General features: G+C 38.3%; 1 long non-coding RNA gene across 1 annotated transcript; it reads left to right on the top strand.

Annotated features, from left to right (window-relative positions):
• The first annotated feature begins 1,714 nt into the window (after positions 1–1,714).
• On the top strand, positions 1,715–20,023 carry LOC124253051. The gene is made up of 3 exons (XR_006892080.1): positions 1,715–1,878; positions 3,444–3,510; positions 20,012–20,023. It is a non-coding gene; the product is annotated as an uncharacterized LOC124253051 (long non-coding RNA).
• Positions 20,024–20,681: the final 658 nt, after the last annotated feature.

Genomic DNA, 20,681 nt, shown 5'->3' with positions numbered 1-20,681 from the left:
CCGAGGTGGGCACTTTTGCGTAGTATCCTTGGATAAGATACCTAGTCCAAGGATACTTAGATCCCCATTGCCTCAGTTCACCCAGATGTAAAATGGGTACCCGCCAGGATGTGTTGGCAATGTGAGTGTTTAGTTCTTTGTGCCTAACAAGCAGCATGGCTGTACATTCCCCAGGAGTTGAAAAAGTATCGGAAAGTACGATAGTGTCCTATGACCGGGGACAGTCATGTATGTAGCGTCGTGACGAGGCAATGTGCTTGGATATGAGCGCCATATAAGCGGACTATTACTACTACTATTACTAATAATGACGCCTAGTATGTATTGGTGCTTGAAAAGATTATCAATGCCTATACATGCTAAAACATTAGTGTCTACTACCACATTATGCAATCACGCCTTCTGAATTCTCGGTGCCCTTGGTTTGGTACCTCCTGATCTCTTGGCGCAGATCAGGAGAGTGCCCGGGTTCTCCACCGGGAGCACAGCCCTTATGACACTCTGGGTAATGCAGAAGGCTGCAGTGTTGGGGAGCCTTCGTATTCACCGGAAACTTCTTGGTGGGTTCGACTAGGCAGTGTTTCCTGGGAGAAGTCCCATTCGCTGTCTTGGCTTGGGGCGAGGGCCCTGAGCTGATGATGAGCCTTACCAGCCTGACTGTGCCAGGATCACCCGAACCCTCTCTGCTGCATTTTCTTTAATCCGTAAAACATAATGGTAATTTCATTCGTTGTATCAATAAGGACACGATCAGGTTTGTTGATGAGGATGTAATTGGGACTATTCGAAAAAAATTCTCCACTTGTCATTTTTCCATGGCGCCCTCTACATATTCAGGGATGAAACATGGATTGACCTCGAGGTCAAAACCACAAGCCTTAGATAGACGGCCATATGCTTGCTTTGTAAGTTGTTTAACGCCGCAATATTCCAGTATATGGACAAGATAAACCAGTATTCACCAGCATGAGCAACGATACGGGATACGGTGACCTGTGTCAATCAAGTCAGCGTGCTTCTTCACACAACAAGCATGGACTGCTGAAGACCAACTCTAACCCGGATCGTTACGGGTAGCGGGTGGTATTAAAAGGACCGAGCAACGCCATCTTGACGCTTGCGATAGCGTGACTGTACTAGAACATGGGCACACATTTAGAGAATAATTATCAACACCAAAGCCAACCAAAGTTTAAGAAAGTGGGCCCACAAATATCAACACCCATGGCGTCCACCTGAGGTGATTATATGATTATAGCAGTAAAACACTCTAGGAGCATGCGCATATCGCACTCATCCTACCGTAAGCACTGACTTTACGTGGGCCCGCCTGTTGCCATTTATATCCAGAAATAATAGTGCGTCTTCATTTACTGGCATAGCGGATTTATTCAACAGCTTTATTAAGTTTTCAATGGCGAGATCTCTGGCTGCAGGTTCCGGACGGGGAAAGGAAAATATACTCAAACATTTCATTAAGAATACAGTTGGATGTGATAGCAATTTAATACTTTTAACAAGGACAAACTGCAGTGACGCAGCAGGAGAGAAGAATAAAATTGGAGTGGCCGCCCTATTTCCAACTAATCCCTGCTAGGAGGTTTTCGACATTATCATTTTCAAATGAAATTTGCAAATGTCTTCAGCATATTTAAACCGAAAAACAAGCCTATAGTTATTGCGTAGCGAGTGTTCATTGTTATGTTATACACTGAACTACCCGTCAGTCGCAAGGTAGGTTATAAATACATTAGCTGCACAAAGCCGAGTGTAACGCTCAAGGAAAGAAGAGGCTTGAGTCACGGGATATTACCTCAGTCATATTACCGGGAAGCTACTGACCTGAACTGAAACTGTCGATGTTGAAGTGAAACTTTGGTAAAGCAGACTTACACTATATGTTTTCATTTTATAACAGACGAAACCGGCAATTATATGACTTATGATACTTCTCTCTACGCGTCTACAATAGAACTAGTCGGTTGGGATGTGTGGGGAAAACCCGAACACGAACGCGAAAGTGTTGCGCCATATTGGATAGTGTATACAAAATCACGTTCCGCGAAGGCCGTTCATGAGACGCCTATTTCATCATGTATATTCGCATTCAGCCACAACACATGCATCACCGGATTCCCTCATACAGTTTTGGACAAAATAGGAATGGATTTTGTCCCCAATACTAGTGTCTAGAAGAAATCAAATCGAAATATATTAGGGGTGAAAACAAAAGCAATGATCCGGAGTAGAAATGAGATTTTACATTGTATAGCATATCTTCTCAGTTTTAAAGATCCACGACAATGACATATTCTCAGATTATCAGATGTTTCATATTAAAGACTGTGAAACGAAAGTCAGTATCGGTCGCATCTCAAGTTCAGAGTGACACTTTTAATGTAATGATGTCACACGTATTCGCCCGTTTCATCGGCTTGCTGTTTTCGTGCACTGAACTAAGCAGAATCGCCATTCAATTTTCTGATAACAGACAACAACACGACGCTGTTATTCACAGAACAGAATCTTGTTAACTCACACCAGAAATTGACACTTTTAGTACACTTTTGACATGTGTTAGGAGATGAAACATAGGCATAACTGCAGCAGGTAAGTGATCCCTATGATGTGTAATATACAATATCGTAATTTGTAAACACAGGTCAGTAAATTGTATTAACTATTATATGACGAAATTACTATATAACTTTAAAAAGTGGCTAATATATTTCATTAACAGTACATGCACACACATATATATTAGGAATTGTCTTGTCATGGATTTTGTATAGCTTTTATAATAATAACCCCGAAAAACAAAACAATTATATCCAAGGATTTTCCAGAAATGTGTTACGATTTACTCGTCCTTTCCTTTCTAAAACTGTGCGTGATTTACCACACATTGGTTTAATGTTCAGTTTCTGTCAAACGGGTGCCCGTGTTGTCCACATTTAGAAATACAGTAAACCTATCTCATAGCTTATCTATTCAGGATATTATTCAAATGGCCATTTCGTGCTCAGTCAAAGAGCGTCCAATTCTGACTAACAAATGGAGATTTTGTATACTTTGAACGAAAATATGGTGAGATGCATACTACTCAACATATCAATGTTGTCTTCTTCACGGATAAATTGTTGGTGCAGATATTGTTGGATCTTTGAAGAGTCAGGCTCTCAAATTCTAAATAGAAGACATGTATTTCAGGGAGATTTATTTAGTCCTTTGCTCTTTCAACTCATTTTACTCGCAGTGGATAGCATTGGCCTTCATTGCCAGGGGAGAATCCACTCTGAAAAACAAAGCAGATTATCCGTCAACTCCTTTTTCAACGACATTTTATGTCCTTCGACTTATCCATCTCACCTAACCCAGGCTAATTGTGTGAAACACATCTCAGCTGTGAGTTTCGATAATAAATACGTTTCATTTATTTATAGCTGAGGTGCCCAAAGACATGTCATGGCCATGAGGATGTGGATTTATGGAACAGTTGTGTTTTATGCTGTAAGTAACTCTCTCTCTATATATATATATAACACGTCACAATTTAATTCAGGACTCACAAAGTCCAGAAACTCTCCGCACTGTGGGCACTTTCTGACAAGAGATTTGACCAAATTAAACATTATGCAGTTGGAAAAATTATGCATATTTAAAAACTGCGCCCATAAGGATGGAAAATGTTGACTTTCACTCAATGTTTTGCAATGTAAATTTGTATGTTTTTAAAACTTTAAATTTCAACTCAGCTCGCCCAATTTAATTCGGCCAATTCGGCTAATTTAATTCGGAAAATGTTTACTCTCGCCCATCACCATGGGCGAGAATTCATGTTTTGTTTTGAGGTTGTAAATGAATGAGTGTATGTTTTAAGCATCATGACACAGATTTCAACTCATTTTGACTAAATTCGACTAATTTAGAGAGAGATATAATAATAATAATAATAACTTATTGCCTCCTGGGCAATACTGACGGTCTTCAGACTTCCCCATACACCCCTCCGTGGCTACCTTCACTTGTACTGTTTCTTTGGACGCCAGCTGGAGCGTCCATTTTAACTCTCAGTTACGGGTGTTTGAAGAGTATTTAAGGGCTAGAAAGCGAGCGGATCGGTGAAATGCAGCCGGGGTCGCGGGGTCATGTACCTTTTAAGTAGTTCTGGAGAAGATATAGTTCTCTCTTGAACAGGCCGTAGATCCGCTGTCCTTGGGTCTACGGTCCATACGATTAGTGTTCTGGAATCGCCGTGATCCTAGCTATCTGACGCATACACGTATGTGCAAATACTGCACTTGTGAAACAACCATAGATTTATGTGTGTATATAGTGCATTTGTTAAACACCCATTCAAAATCAATGTTTATTAATGCAAACTTGTTCTCGACGCTGTATGGCTAGGATAATGCCGATGTAACGCTATTTCTTTGGGCATTGGATGACGTTCCAACTCAGATTTGACAGCTCCTTGTCATTGTCAATTACATCTGTCGTTGAAATTGACATCGTCTCCCATATCTGCACGTGGACCACGCTTTGCAGTGGTAGTCTCTTTATAGGAGATATATGTTCTCCCGCGTGAGCGCCCATCTGATAGTGAACAACCTGAGGGAAGTTTATCTGTATCATAAATTGCAACTGTGTGATGTGACTAACAAATTGCCTGCTTTTAAATTTAGTGCTATGACTTTTTCTGTTTTTAAATGACAACGTAATGAATAGATGTTTTTTAAATAAAACTCATTTTGACTCTGTACTTACCATGTCTACTAATGCAGACTTGTTCTAATCACTATATGGCTGGCTGGAATAATGCCTATGTGACGTAAAGCCCAACTCAACTCAACTCAACTCAACCATTAAAAAATTACTGTGGTGCGGTTAAAGGCCAGGGTTCCAACCTGAGATTAATTTGGCATTGATTCAATGCTGCTGACACAAACGGAAAATTCACAAACTGCAGAAAAACAAACAGGAAGACACAGTCAAACAAAGCAAAATAATACAGCAATATCTACAGACATATACTAAAAGAGATTACTGGTAAATATTGTAGATTTTGTTGTGGTCACAAAGACAAGCGTATTCCTGTCACAGTCAGGCTGGTAACACTGCTGGAGAGACCACATCCTGGCAATTCCAGAACACTGATTGTTTTGACTGTAGACCTAAGAACAACGGAGTTACGGCCTGTTAAAGAGGGAACTATTTCTGTGGGCACTTGAAAACCAGGAAGCGGCGATTGTGGTTAGCTTTTTACAGTCGCTTCCTTGTGAGATGAGATAACTAACTGAAGGAAGCGACAGTAAAATCTAGCAACAATCGCCGCTTCCTTCAGTTAGTTTTCTCACAACTGACAAAATGCGAAAATCCTAATGTCCCTCCCTGTTTGTGGCGTAATTGTGGCGTAACTATTGACTTTTACATAATAATAATGTGAAGCAAAAATGTTCCACATTTCATTATCTACAGTTTGGTGTCTTCAAAAGGGAATCCATTGTGTTTTGCAGAGCTGTGACCCCTATAAAAATGCGTTTTGCCAAAAATTGACCAACTTCCAGGGACAATAACTCCTACACTATTCAAGATATCAACATGCCTTGAGCACGCTAAGTAGTCCGGTTTGTGGGCTTTAAAACGATATATAGAACACCATTGTACTATTTGCCGTTCAGGAGCAGAAGATTGTTAAACACAGGCACCGTCAAAAAAGTGCGGAAATGTGCAAAATCGCGAAGGCTGTGTTTGTGTCGTAATGGTGACGTTATTATTGATTTTACATAACCATGATGTGAAGCAAATATGTTTCCCATTCAATTACCTACAGGTTGGTGGAATCCATAGATTTTTCGCAGAGGTGTGACCTTTTTCTTAACCCTATGAAAATGCGTCTTAAAAATCACTGACTTCAAGGGTGATAACTCTTAAACTATTCAAGATATCCATATGCCTTGAAGGGTTTAAGTAGTCCGGAGTGTGGGTTTTAAAATGATATATCGAACGCGATTGTACTATAAGCCGTTCTGGAGATTTTAAAGACAGGCACAGTCAAAACGAGGAAATCGGCAAAATTTCAGTTTTTTCAAAATTGCAGAAAGTTTATTCTGCCGCGAAACTTCCGCTGATGATGTCTACATTGAGTGAAAATGTGGTCAATTTATCTCTTATACTTTTGAGTTATTCGGGTGTAAAGATTTCGACATTTTGGGTTGTCTGCCCTTACCGGAAGCCGGAAGTCTGGATTTTTCGACTATGTATCAATTTCAGCACACATGCTATCATCCCTGAAGGTTTCACAAACATCGACTCAGCGGTTAGTTCAGGAGAGCTGTCACAAAATTTGTACAAATAATAATAATAATAATAAGAAGAAGAATATTCGGATAATAACAGTAGGTCTTCAAGACTTTCGTCTGAAGACCTAATAAAAATAATGGCACTTATATTGCGCTATATCCACGCCATCAAGGTATGCTCAAAGCGCATTGCCTCAAAACGATGGAAACAGAGGCAGTTGAGTTCTCCACAGTGGTATGAGTTATGTATGTTTTAGGTATAGTGCTTGAAAGGTAGGATTTAAGGCTGGATTTAAAAGTTTCAAGAGATGGAATCAACTTCAGTGATTCGGGTAGAGAGTTCCACAGAGTAGCGGCTGAGACAGAAAAGGATCTGGAGCCGAAAGTTTTAAGTTTGGTGACAGGCACCCGAAGGAGCTGTTGTTGACTAGAGCATAGAGTTCTTGAAGGGAGGTATGAGACAGTCAGATCACTCAGATAGGCAGGTCCAGTACCATGGACAGCTTGGTAAGTGATTGATAGTATTTTGAAAATGATTCGCTCAGGAATGCGAAGCCAGTGAAGCGAGTTTAGCACTGGTGTGATGTGTGCCTTTATGTTCGTCCGAGTGACCAATCTGGCAGCATAGTTTTGGATGTGCTGCAGACGTCTGATTTGTTGTTTGGTGATTCCATAGAGCAAACTGTTGCAGTAGTCTAATCGAGAGAATATCAAAGATCTTACGAGGGAGGGAGCTGCGTCTCTCGTCAGCAAATGTCTGATGGCACTGATGTTCCTCAGGTGGTAATGACTGACCTTGCAGCAGTGGCTCACATGATCTTCCATGGATAGCGAGGAGTCAAGGTACACACCGAGGTTCTTGACAGATGACTTGAAGGTGATGTCAGCTGACCCGATAGACAGATGATCCAAAGTACATTTCCGTAACCTGGATGGAGGTCCAAACAAAATCACCTCCGTTTTGTCTGAATTGAGTTTCAGCTTGTTTTTCAGCACTGACATCTTTTGCATTGCATGTTTTGTTGACATTGAGCAAAAGCTGTTCTGTTGCAAAGCAGCGTAAACCAAACTCAGTCAGTAATGTGAAGACTACCACAGCTATTTTAACATGGCTGAATTGGAGTCATCTGCATAGAAGTGATGAGGTATATGATGTTCTTCAATACACTGACCTAGAGGGGTTGTATAAAGGGTAAAAGTATTGGCCCCAACACTGATCCTTGTGGTACTCCACAGAATAATCTGGCTGGAGTGGACATCTCATCACCAATTAAGACTGTCTGTGACCTGTTTGTGAGGTACGACCCAAACCACTGAAGCGGTATCCCTGTGATGCCGAAGGTATTCTCGAGACGATGCAATAATATGCTATGATCTATGGTATCAAAGGCGGATGACAAGTCTAGCAATACCAGCAAAACAATATCCCCTCTGTCAACAGACATGTGCACACTATTCATCACACAGTTTAATGCTGTTTCCGTACTGTTGGCCTGTCTATAAGCTGACTGATACTTGTGATATTAAAAATCTCGCTATGGGCGAAAAATATGTTGGTCCATGGGCGAGAATATTTAATTTTACTCAAAATACATGTTTTTCCATGTTTTGGAGGTTTATTAGAAAGAGTGTATGTTTATAAGTGTCATGACACACATTTCAACTTATTTTGACTAAATTCGACTAATTTAGAGAGCTGGGCGAAAAATATGTTGGCCCATGGGCGAGAATATATAATTTTACTCAAAATACATGTTTGTCCATGTTTTAGAGGTTGTAAATAAATGATTGTGTGTTTATAAGCATCATGACACAAATTTCAACTCATTTTGACTTAAATCGTCTAATTTAGAGCGATAATAAAAATCTCGCCCATGGGCGGAAAACATTTTGGCCCATGAGCGAGAATATTTAATTTTATTCAAACTACATGTTTTTCCATGTATTGGAGTTTGTAAATCAATGAGTGTGTGTTTATAAGCATCATGACACAAATTTCAACTCATTTTGACTAAATTCGGCTAATTTAGAGCGATATGTAAAAATCTCGCCCATGGGCAAAAACATTTTGGCCCATGAGCGAGAATATTTAATTTTACTCAAACTGCATGTTTTTCCATGTTTTGGAGTTTGTAAATGAATGATTATAAGTATCATGACAAAAAGTAAATTGTTTGGACTTATTTCGACTAATTTAGAGCGAATGGGCGAAAACCATTTAGGCCATGAGCGAGAATTGTTATATTTGCTCGAAATACATGTTTTTTTCATGTTTTGAAGGTTGCAAATAATTGAAAGTAGATTGCAAGTATCATGAAATAATCTTTTGACTAAATTCGGCTAATTTAAAGCTCTATAACAAATATATCGGCCATGGGCGAAAATATTTAATTTTACTCAAAACTCCACAATGGGCGAAACAGTTTGACCCACTGGCAAGCTAACTTAATTTCACAATTAATTTGTTTTGGTTTGGTTTGCGAAAAGACAATTGACAAAATTATCTCTACTATTTATGAAAACAGAATGCTAATTGCTTCATTTTATCCTTTGATCAAATTGGTTAACAAAACAAGAAATGAAAACAAATCACTGATGAAAACGATTTGAGTGTGAGTTAATATTTATCGTCACATCGCCAATATTTCAGCCATATTTTGACGTGAACCAATTAAACATTGATAAGGAATAAACGTATAGTATATAACCTGTCGTCTAGGGACAGTAAAATATTAAGAATATCAATCAGATTTACACCTAGCATTTAATGTTGATATAATAGCACTATTTGGACAATACACAAAATGAAAACAGGTTATAGACAGCAAGCAACTGAAGTTAGATAACCGTGGGGACTTACGGTACCTTTGCTACAAGCGAGAACCCTAGAAGTACTTAGATGGTCCCTTCATCCATTGGCGATTGTGCACAAATTTAGACATCACGTAAAACACACAAGTATCCTACTATTATAAACCTGGTATATCTAAATTTACTTCAAATGTTTTGAGACTTACGTACCCTCTCAAGAAGACAATACTTTTACACAGTCTGTTCAGCCTCCAAACTGTGTAAAATGGAATAACTCCAGCTACCAACAATGTCAACAAGAACATAATGGAGTCCCTGCATCAATACATCTTCAAGACTAAACGAATTGATAAATTATTCTAGACCAATATTTGTACACAATTAATGAAATGTAACTGCAAGTTCAAGGTTCCTAAGCACGTACAATGCACATTTATCCTACCTCATATAAGAATGTCTATCTCTGATTGATTCACGTGACCCTTAATAAATCATTTATACCCCACCCTATGGCAAAAACATGAATCCACGGCAGTCAGTGAACCACGAAGCAGTGGTTTAAATCGACTAGTTCTTACCATGTTAGTAAATTTTATGATTGAATTTTAGTTTGTTTTGATGCTATATTTACATGAAGAGAGATTTAAACATTCGTTAAGATAAATTCTGTGTACTATTGTGATGAGGGTAATGCGAGGATTTATGCGTCCCGTTTTGTCCACCTAGCCTAAGGCGTCAGCGACAATTTGGCTCGGCGGATAAAACGGGATGCATAAAACCCCGTATACCCCTCATCACATTGCTACAACTTATGATTGGATTTAATTTGTCATTTTTGTGTATCAAGTTCTTGTGTATTCTGCTATATTATATATGTACTGGTGAGGTATTAATAAAAGCAATGTTTTGCTTGTTTACCAAACCAGATTCTCTGAGAATTAAAATATGTTTAAAACCACATGTTCAAAATTGAAATACAATATGAACATGCACACAATAGCTAAATTGAAAAGCACATCGTGCCAAACAAGGTTTTCAAGAGCATATACACATGTCTTTTACAATGTGCACGTCTTGAGAAAGGTCAAAGTTCCTATAACAGCGTAGTTCAATCACACATATATACACACCAATTTTGCATGACAAATAAGTAAATGCACATAAGAGAATTTTACAAAAGGTTGAAATTCAAGATTATTCATGTGCATATCTTGGTATAAAAGGTTTTGCAATGCATCACCAATGTAAACAACAATATATTTACACCCTAGTTTCACATGACAAAGGAAGTTTATACACATACCAAAATCTTGGTCCTGAAAAAGTGAGTAACCCCAAACAGAATTCCAATTGGTCAGCTCGACACCTTATAAAACAATCAGTTCGAGATTTCCTTAGAATGTGCGATATTTGGCTGCGCGTTATGTGCAGTCAGTCTTTTCTATCATAATACCCTCACGAGCACCTGTACATCTCACACCTACTGTCACTTAATGGCACAGTTGAGTTGAGTTGAGTTGGGCTTTACGTCACATCGGCATTATTCCAGCCATATAGTGACGAGAACAAGTCTGCATTAATATACATTGTAAGTACAAAGTGGTTTCGTTTCAAAGACATACATTCATTACATTATCATTTTAGAACAGAGAATGTCATAGCACTAAATTGAAAAGCAGGTAAATTCGTTAGTGACATTACACAGTTACAATTTATGATATAGATCAACTTCCCTCAGGTAGTTCAGTATCAGATGAGCGCTCACGCTGGAGAACAGATCTTTCAGATTGGTTGCGTGATAATGCGAGTCCCTTGCAGATGTAAAGTCCACACAGTCAAGCAGAATATGCTTGACGGTGAAAGCCTCATCGCAGGAGAGACATATGGGGGGTCTATCCCCATCCGTTTTAGCAGAAAGTCATGTGTAAACCGACTGTGGCCAATACGACATCGTCGTAAAATTACTTCATCACGTCTTGACTGACAATCCAAGTAGGTATAACCGATTGTTGGCTTCAATTCATGGAGTTTGTTTCTTCCTATTTGAGTGTCCCACCTTTTTCGCATCAGGTCCCGAGTATAGCTTCTGATAGTGGGTTTGAAATCACTGTACGGGATTAGCAGTGGAGATAGGGGCTTTTCAAGAGCTGCTTTGCTGCAGCATTGGCCTTAGTGTTACCTGCTATGCCGACGTGACCCGGCAACCAGCAGAGGACGATGTCATATTGGCCAGTAGAAAGGTCGTTGTACAGTTCTAATATGTCCAGGATGATTGGGTGACTTGAAGTCACGTTTAGAAGTGCTTGAAGGCAGGATAATGAATCTGTAAAAACGATGAAGTTTTTGGAATGATTTTGCTGTTGAATGTAGGTCAAAGCTGAGAAGATAGCTTTGGCTTCAGCGGTGAAAATGGAACTGTTGTCGGGGATCCTAGAGGAGACGGTCTTGGCTCCAATGACTGTAGCGCTGGCAACTTGGCCATCGTCCTTGGATCCGTCTGTGAAAATGGATCTGTGAGTGTTATACTTAGAACGTAACTGGTTGTATTCCTGTTGGAACACCAAGGGATTTGTTTCAGACTTTTGAGTTTGGTGAGGGTAACATCGACCTGTGGTTTCACCATTTGCCATGGTGGTGAGGACAGAAGTCGGTATGGTGCAATGATGTTGAGATCAATTTTAGCTGCAGATATGTGTGGTTTGATCCTGATTCCAAGTGGTGGAACCAGGCTTGGCAGTTTAGGAAATACCTTTTCATAGAGCGGGTTGAAAACACAGTTGTATGCTGGATTGGACTCATTTGAACGTATTTTAGTGATATACTGCAGTGAGAGTTTAATGCGGCGTTGTTCAAGGGAAGGTTCATTGGCCTCCGCATATAGACTGTCTACCGGAGAGGTCCTAAAGCTCCCAGGCAGAGCCTCAGCCCTTGGTGGTGGACAGAGTCTAATTTTTCTAAGTTGCTTTTGCAGGCTCCACCGTAGACAATGGAGCCATAATCTAGTTTACTGCGAACTAATGATCTGTACAAGTGGTGGGGGGTGGTCTGATCCCTCCCCACTCTGTATTTGAGACTACTTTTAGCAAGTTTAGAGCCTTCAAGCACTTTGTTTTCAAATATTTTATGTGTGGTAAGAATGTCAGGTGGTGGTTGAATATGAGTCCAAGGAATTTGGCCTCTTCTACTACCTAGATGGGAGTACCATCTGAAGATACGTTTGGATCCTTGTGTGGTTTGTATTTACGACAAAAGTGAATACAATTTGTTTTAGATTTTGAAAACTTAAAACCATTTTCATTGGCCCATTTTGGATTTTGTTAAGGCAGAGTTGTAGCTGCCTTTTTATTGCGATGCACGTTCTTACCACGACATGAAATATTGAAGTCATCCACGAAAGGGACTCATCAACGCAACTGTTCAGAACGTTAGTGAGGCTGTTAATTTTATGCTAAAAGTGTGACAGACAGGATGCTGCCTTGGGGACGCCCTGATCTTGGTGGTAATAGTCAAACAGTGTGGAACCCACCCGAACTTGAAATTGTCTGTTATTTAAAACTGAGATATGAATTGAGGTAGTCTACCTCTCAATCCAAACTCGTGTAAATCTTTTAGGATACCATGTTTCCACGTTGTATCATATGCTTTTTCTAAGTCGAAAAAGATAGATACTGTATGTTGTTTGTTGACAATGGAGTTTTGATGAATGATTCGAGACGCACCAGATGGTCAATGGTACTTCGGTTTTTTCGGAAACCACATTGGAGGTCACTGAGGAGGTTATTGGTCTCCAAGTACCAGATTAATCGATTGTTGACCATGCGCTCCATGGTTTTGCAAACGCAGCTAGTTAGTGATATAGGACGGTAGTTTGAGGGATCAGTATGATCGCGGCCAGGTTTTGGTAAAGGGATTATAATGGCATTGTACCACGAAGGGGGGAAGTGTCCGGATGTCCAGATGTCATCAAATATATTTAGGAGTGTTTCCAAGCCTGTGTCAGGGAGGTGTTTCAGAAGCTGATAATGGATTTCATCAGCTCCTGCCGCAGTGTCGTGAGCCTGTCCTAGGGCAGTACGTAATTCATGGAGGGAAAACGTTTCGTTGTAATCCTCCCCATTATCAGAGTTAAAATTGACTGGTTTCTTTTCTTGTTGGGTTTGGTATTTCTGGAACTGAGGGTTATAATTTGATGAGGAGGAGTGGTTTGCCAAAGTTTCGCCAAGTTTGTTTGCAATTTCAGATTTATTTGTTAGGAGGAGTCACCATCTTTCAGGTGGTGAACTCCTGATTTTGACCCTTGCCCTTGATCTTTTGAATCATGTTCCACACCTTGGACATGGGTGTGCGGGAGTTGATTTTGGACACATATTTCCTCCATGACCGGCGTTTAGTTTGTTTTGAAGGTACGTTTTGCCCTGGCATTTGTCATTTTAACAGCATTCAGGTTATGCACTGTAGGATGTTGTCGGAAATATTTTTCCGCCTTCTTCCTATTTTTCCTAGCTTGTTTGCAGTTTGTATCAAACCATGGTTTGCGTATGTGCGGGTTTGCAGAGGACTTAGGAATACTTTTGTCTCCGATGGCATTTAGGACGTCTGAAAATAGATCCATGGGGTCAGGAACGTTCCTGAAGTTGTCCGGCTTAAGTTTTTCTGAACATAGGGTTTGGAATAAAGGTCAATTGGCCTTAGTAAAATTCCATCTTGTTGGTGGTGGTTCATCCGTGGGGTTGATAGGAGTAACAATTGTTGGCACAGTGTGATCAATGAATTATACATATGGAAAGCAAAATACACTTGAAAGCCGTGGCTGTTTGACTCCAATACACAAGACCAACGGATGGGACACAACGACTTTTCGGCCCAAATTGTGGCCGGCGCATTGCAGAAAATACGTAACTGAACGCGGAGAAACACAAGACGTCATCGTTCCGCTCCGTGGCCTCGTCTTTGCGAGCTACACTGAAATACTCAACTGAGGTGAAACTCAGAATGATGAAATTGGAAATGAGGAAGAAACCAACTAATTCAACATGTGGATGACAACACAATAACTTGAAAATCTCTCATGAAATTCGTATGACAATGTAACATATGTCGAGACCATCATGTTAATTTGAACAACGGAGAAAGATATATGGATATACAACATCTTTATTATAATGTAAGCAGCGTTTCTGCGTAGCTGCTAAAACCGTTAACGAGCAAATGATGTCTACGGGGTAGTCCCGTAAGTTCCCAGCAGGCACATCAACGTTGTTTCAACGTTGAGAATAGGTTGGTCCTCAACGTTGAAATTAGATTGAAAATAGGTTGTATATGAAAGTTTTTAGACGTAGATGTCCGACGTGGAATCAACGTTGAAGTTTGACCTATTATCAACGTTGAAAAAAGGTTGTATATGAAAGTTTTTTAGACGTAGATATCCGACGTGGAATCAACGTTGAAGTTTGACCTATTATTAACGTTGAAAAAAGGTTGTATATGAAAGTTTTTTAGACGTAGATATCCGACGTGGAATCAACGTTGAAGTTTGACATATTATTAACATTGAAAATGGGTTGTTCCGTGGTTGTATATGAAAGTTTTTTTAGACGTAGATATCCGACGTGGAATCAACATTGAGGTTTGACACATTATTAACGTTGAAAATGGGTTGTTCCGTGGTTGTGTCTGGGAGGTATTACGCTTTCCTGTAAATAGACTCGCACTTCATCTTTAAACTATACTAAAGTTGCAATCAAACTCATGCATCCAGCTAAAATACCCAAAAGCTACCTGCAATAAACAGTGTTCAAACATAAAATTGCAGTAAAAATACTTACCTGATAAAATATTTGGTTAAAATTCCACATTCAATATAATGTTCATTTAAGTTTTATGTCAGTTGGACGTATAATTACAGTAAGAAGAAAAAAGAGTATTCCAAATTAAGAAAAACTATTTACTGTTGTATTGTTATCTTGAAAAGGTGGAAATTGTCCGGAGAAGACATTTTGTCTGAATTTCAGCTGTTAGATAGACCCCTGAATAAACACAATGCAATTACTTTCACCATGAAAGGGATCCAAGATGACCAGGAACTATACCTGAAGACAGCACATAAAACAAGTCACTTTTCATGAAATCTTTATGAACACACACGCACACAGAGAAACGTGGTTTAAAGCATAATGTAAAACATCACACATGACATAGTCTGTAGGTTATCTCTTTGTGATAATAACACAATATCATCTGCATATAGCATTCAACTGACATACAGCTTCTCTTCTTTCTGCCACTCCTGCCTGGCGGTCAGGTGGATACTTCAGAAACGTTCCTAACTCTTTCTTGAACTTTGCTTCGATGCATTCCCATCTCATTCCCTTGAGATAGGACACATTCTGAAATTTTATATTTAAATACATGAATAAGTTATATGGAAGATATATTGTCTTAAATGATTCAAGTATTTGTTTAATCAATCACTTGAAAGGTTCATTTCACTGCTGTAACTTGCCATGTGAACATATGAACAGCATCAATACAAAATGTGACGAAAAATTTAAACAATTTATATTTTCAACTAAAGTATTGGAAGTTTTCTTAAACATTTTCAAAGAAAATCCTCAATTGCAAGTTGATTATTCAATTAGACTATGCATTAGGATGAATTAGACGATGCTTTACTGTCATATATATTATTTGCTATGGTCATGATGAAAATGCTGCATTTGGTAATTAAATTACCAGAGATGATTGAATACAACCTTGTATTCTTAAAAGAAAACTTGCCGTTTTGCCCATCAACATTCATTCTTGACATCAAATTGTTTGACATTGTCCTGCAAAACAATGGAAGATTGTTGTTATTCTGTCAGATTTAGTTTGCTTTAGAGATTCTCGGAAACGATTATATAGAGAATCTCACCCAAGTGTCTTCTGATATCAATTATATCAACACGAGTTGATAAAGTTACAAATATCCGAGGCTTGCCGAGGATATTTTTACCTTTATCAACGAGTGTTGATATATTTGATATCAGAAGACACGAGGGTGAGATTCTATTTATCATCCAAAATCACTCTTCATTAATTTTCAATGCAAAATGTACATCTCTGAACATGGTACTGCCATTAGACTTGCAGTGCAGCGATGTCATAGCATTGTGACGTCATCAAGTACATGACGTCATTGCATTGTCAGGGCATTGTACAAAATCTACTGTCAAAACGATATCTCCTAGGAGATATCGTTTGATCTCACACAAGCGATATCTCCTGTGGAACACAGTTTTGGATGATAATAAATAAAATAAGACTTGTACTGATGTAGCAATTTTGCTAACAGGAGTCATAAATTGTAACAAAATCCATTTTACATTAAATGATAAGAAAACAAAATGGGTGGTGGTTCACAGGTCAAAGAACAAGTCTATTGTGGGAGGTCTTCCAACACCATTTATTCCCAAACACAAGGAAGTATGGATTATGGAGTTCTGAAAACAATAATGAGCTCTCATAAGTATACAATATATTCCCCTATTATCTACTCTGTCTCTCTTTGACATTTGTACACTCATAAAACTCAGATAAATAACATCTTCATAATTCAGAAATGTTAACACGTAATCTCTTATAGGAATGCTTAGAAAATCTCTCATATAATGAATTATGTGTGCCTATAATATCTGCGACGTCATAACTATGCTTCTCTGAATCATGAAATAATGAGATTAAACTCTACACTGCCAGAAATAATCTATGATACCCTGAATAATAAGACACTGAATAACATCTCTTACAACTCAATCTACACTCAAAAAAGACTTAAATGTACTCGTAAACAAACATCGCTGGCACACGCAAATTCTGGGAAACAGTGTATCTCTGACTCTCAATTCCAAGAAATGGAAGTCCTACTCTATTTGACCAAAGGGGTGACAGGTGGCCAAAACATATTGAAATGTAGGTCATACACTGAAAATAACTCTGATTTAAAAACACTACAAATATACACCTTCTCTCTAATATACTCGACAGATGATCTTGACAAGGGAACATGTACATAAAATGCTGATATCTAACAATACCTGTATTCTAAATAATGCACTCTTCCAAATCTCAGTATGTTTCACTGCACACACATTTAAATGCAAAATAATGAAAACCTACACTTTGACAATAATAAAGAAACATCATATTCAAATTCTACAGCTGACCAAATACCTGAAGAGTGTGTCTCCCAGCAATGAAACATCTATATATCTCTATAAATTTATGACTTCTGTCCTCTCGCGTGCTTTCTCGCATCTAGCTAAGATACATAGCATAGATATGCAGCACCTCCATAGGCCGCAATGGTGGAAATCCTTTGTCGCACTTTCGCGCACTCGTTACGATTTTGCGCACGAAAACTTATGTGAATTACTTATTTGTGCTTATACCTACACGTGCGCCCTATTGTCGTTATCAAAATATCCAAAAATATATCTTTACAAGCCATCAAACATCTCAGTCGATCGCTCACATATGAGCGGGGCCATTTTGAATCACGTGACCTGTGACGCGAAGGGATATCCCTCCCAAAATAGTAACACACGTGTTCCATACCTCGTTGCTTGTTGACAACACATTTTCATACATTTTAGGCAATTAAAACGATTGTATGGAGATTTTCGTTTCAATCTAGACTGACTGACCACCCCTGATTTTTCAACAGCTGTTTTCAAAGGAATTGCTGGTGAGTTTTCAATGCTTCATATGAAATAAGATTATTGCTGTCACCTTCACAGTCCATGGGTGTCTCTGTACTACTCCTGAATATTTGCCTACAAAACACAGTTTACTAATTGAATTTAGGACTTAAATAAGTAATGAGTTCACGAATTAATTATCTATAAATTTCATGTATACCCAAAACCTTAAATATTTCTCAGTTTACAACTCTCCTACCTTGTATAATATTTTAAATATTTCCATGTTGTATTAGGTCTCAAGCACCAGCTACAAACCATCTTTTCATTTCCATATTAGCAACCAAGTGGCCAAAAAGTGTTATTTGTCATCATGAATTATAAACAAATACTAAAATAAGGAGATACATCAATAAATCAATTGTTGAGGGGATCATTCAAATTACAGCACAATGCCACATATCATACTTAAACTCTTGTGCGTACACGATTGGAAAGAAGGATTTTATTTGTTGAAGAAACTTCATTTGCAAACATAACAGTACCTCTTATCTTTTGACAGCAAATATAGCAGGTTTCCAAATTATCAATGAAGTGTTAGTTTAGAAAGTCTACTTTTCAAGGTGCAGTTAGATGTTTATTGAGAATATTAACAATGATAAGGATATGAAATTGTGCATGAAGTTTATTCTTTTGAAGGTATAAGTTTAAACTCATGTTAAATTAAAGTGATAATTAATAATTAACATTGATATGCACTTTATTTACTGGTATTCAAGGTTGAAAGTTGAGAGAAGAAATCATGGATGACACTGTCTGTGCCCATTGCAAGGGCAAGTTCAAGAGAAAAACAAAGGGATAGAAGAGATATAGTTACAGCTTTGTGTTTGACGACATGTCTATTTTTTGTGAAACTCACTGCTATAACTTATCAAAGCAAGAGTCATCAAAAGATGACAAATCCCCCCAGGCTCCAGAAATTTGAAAGAACAAATCATCTGACAGTTACTGATAGTCCAACTAGATTTTTTTTACTTAGTCCAAATTGTTTCCATGGAAATCATGAAAAATATAAATACTAAAACTTTGCAAATAACAAAAGGCACCACTTCAAGATCTGTCTCATATATCTGCTACGTTTTGTTGAAAGATAATGAAAGGTTTTCGATTTTTGCTCCGGAAAAGAAGCCCACCCCTACTTTTTGAGACTAAGTCCAAATCGTTTCCATGGAACCGAGAAAAATAAAATGTACAAAATCTGCAAATAGCCAAGGCACCACTTAAGGTTCTGATTGATATATAAAACCAATTTGTGGTGAAAAATATTGAACGGTTTTACAGTTCTGCTCCTGAAAAGAACAATACCACCAATTTCAGTCAAAGTCGAAATTGTTGCCATGGAAACACACACAAAAATATTTTATACAGAAATCCCAAACTACCAAAGGCACCAGTAGACCACCATCTCTATCTATGTGCCAAGTTTGGTGAAGAAATAGTGAACGGTTTCGAAGTTCTGCTCCGGAAAAGACGAATGTGCACGGACGGGCGGAGCTCATTTTAATAATTTGACATTTGGCTTTGTGCTGCAATTTGAATGATCCTTCCCCTTTTAACAATTGCTTTCTAGATGTATCCCCTTGTTTTAGTATTTGTTCATAATTCATGATGAAAAACACTGTCCATTGATGTAATCAACATCTAATCTCCTATCCAAGGAGGAAATAAATATGATGACGAAGGTAGGATAAATGTGAAATGAGAAATATTTTTAAGGTTATATGGTACAAATGAAATTTATAGATAACTGATTTGTGAGCTCGTTAATTATTTAATTCCTAAATTCTAATAAGTCTTATTAGTAAACTGTGTTTTGAAGGCAAATATTCAGGAGTAGTACAGAGACACTCATGGAACTGTGAAGGTGACAGCAATAATCTTATATTATATGAAGCATTGAAAACTCACCAGCAATTCCTTCGAAAACAGCTATTGAAAAATCAGTGGTGGTCAGTCAGTCTAGATTGGAAACGAAAATCTCCATACAATCGTTTTAATTGCCTAAAATGTATGAAAATGTGTTGTCAACAAGCAACGAGGTATGGAACACGTGTGTTACTATTTTGGGAGGGATATCCCCTTCGCGTCACAGGTCACGTGATTCAAAATGGCCCCGCTCATATGTGAGCGATCGACTGAGATGTTTGATGGCTTGTAAAGATATATTTTTGGATATTTTGATAACGAAAATAGGGCGCACGTGTAGGTATAAGCACAAATAAGTAATTCATATGAGTTTTCGTGCGCAAAATCGTAACGAGTGCGCGAAAGTGCGACAAAGGATTTCCACCATTGCGGCCTATGGAGGTGCTGCATAGCGTTCATGTCAGTGAACGCTATGTATCTTAGCTATCTCGCATCCAGCTCTTTACGGCGAAAAACAATATGGCGCCAAGCAAGGGAGTGCTCATTAAACTAAACATCTCCGGGAGAAATCATTGTCAAATTATTCTCCAACATGATCAACCTTTGTGGTGGATATACTGGAAACAAGTGAAATGTTAAAAACTTGTTACCTTAGCATTGCTCCTTTTATGTGATCCACAAAATTGATGCCACCCAGTTTTCGAAGATGAGATTTCTGCAGATTCCATTAAAATTATATCTTATTTCATAATTAAATGTTCCTTCTAAATTACTTCTTTTTTGTATGTAACATTTAAACCTTTAAGAGACATGAATCATCACATCCCTTCCAAACAAGTGTAAGAATGAAAGTCTGTGACTGCAGTTTTGTTAAGTGTCCCATCAAAGAATCATTAGTGAAGTTACACATTTTGTAAATAAATAAAAGTTCAAATAAATTATATGCAATTTCATCCTTAACAAA

This window comes from Haliotis rubra, unplaced genomic scaffold (assembly GCF_003918875.1).
Source record: "Haliotis rubra isolate DU_JTF1 unplaced genomic scaffold, ASM391887v1 Scf530, whole genome shotgun sequence".
In the NCBI taxonomy this organism is placed as follows: Eukaryota; Metazoa; Mollusca; class Gastropoda; order Lepetellida; family Haliotidae; genus Haliotis; species Haliotis rubra.
Note: the sequence above shows the minus strand (reverse complement) of the source record. Positions and strands in the feature narration are given on the sequence as shown.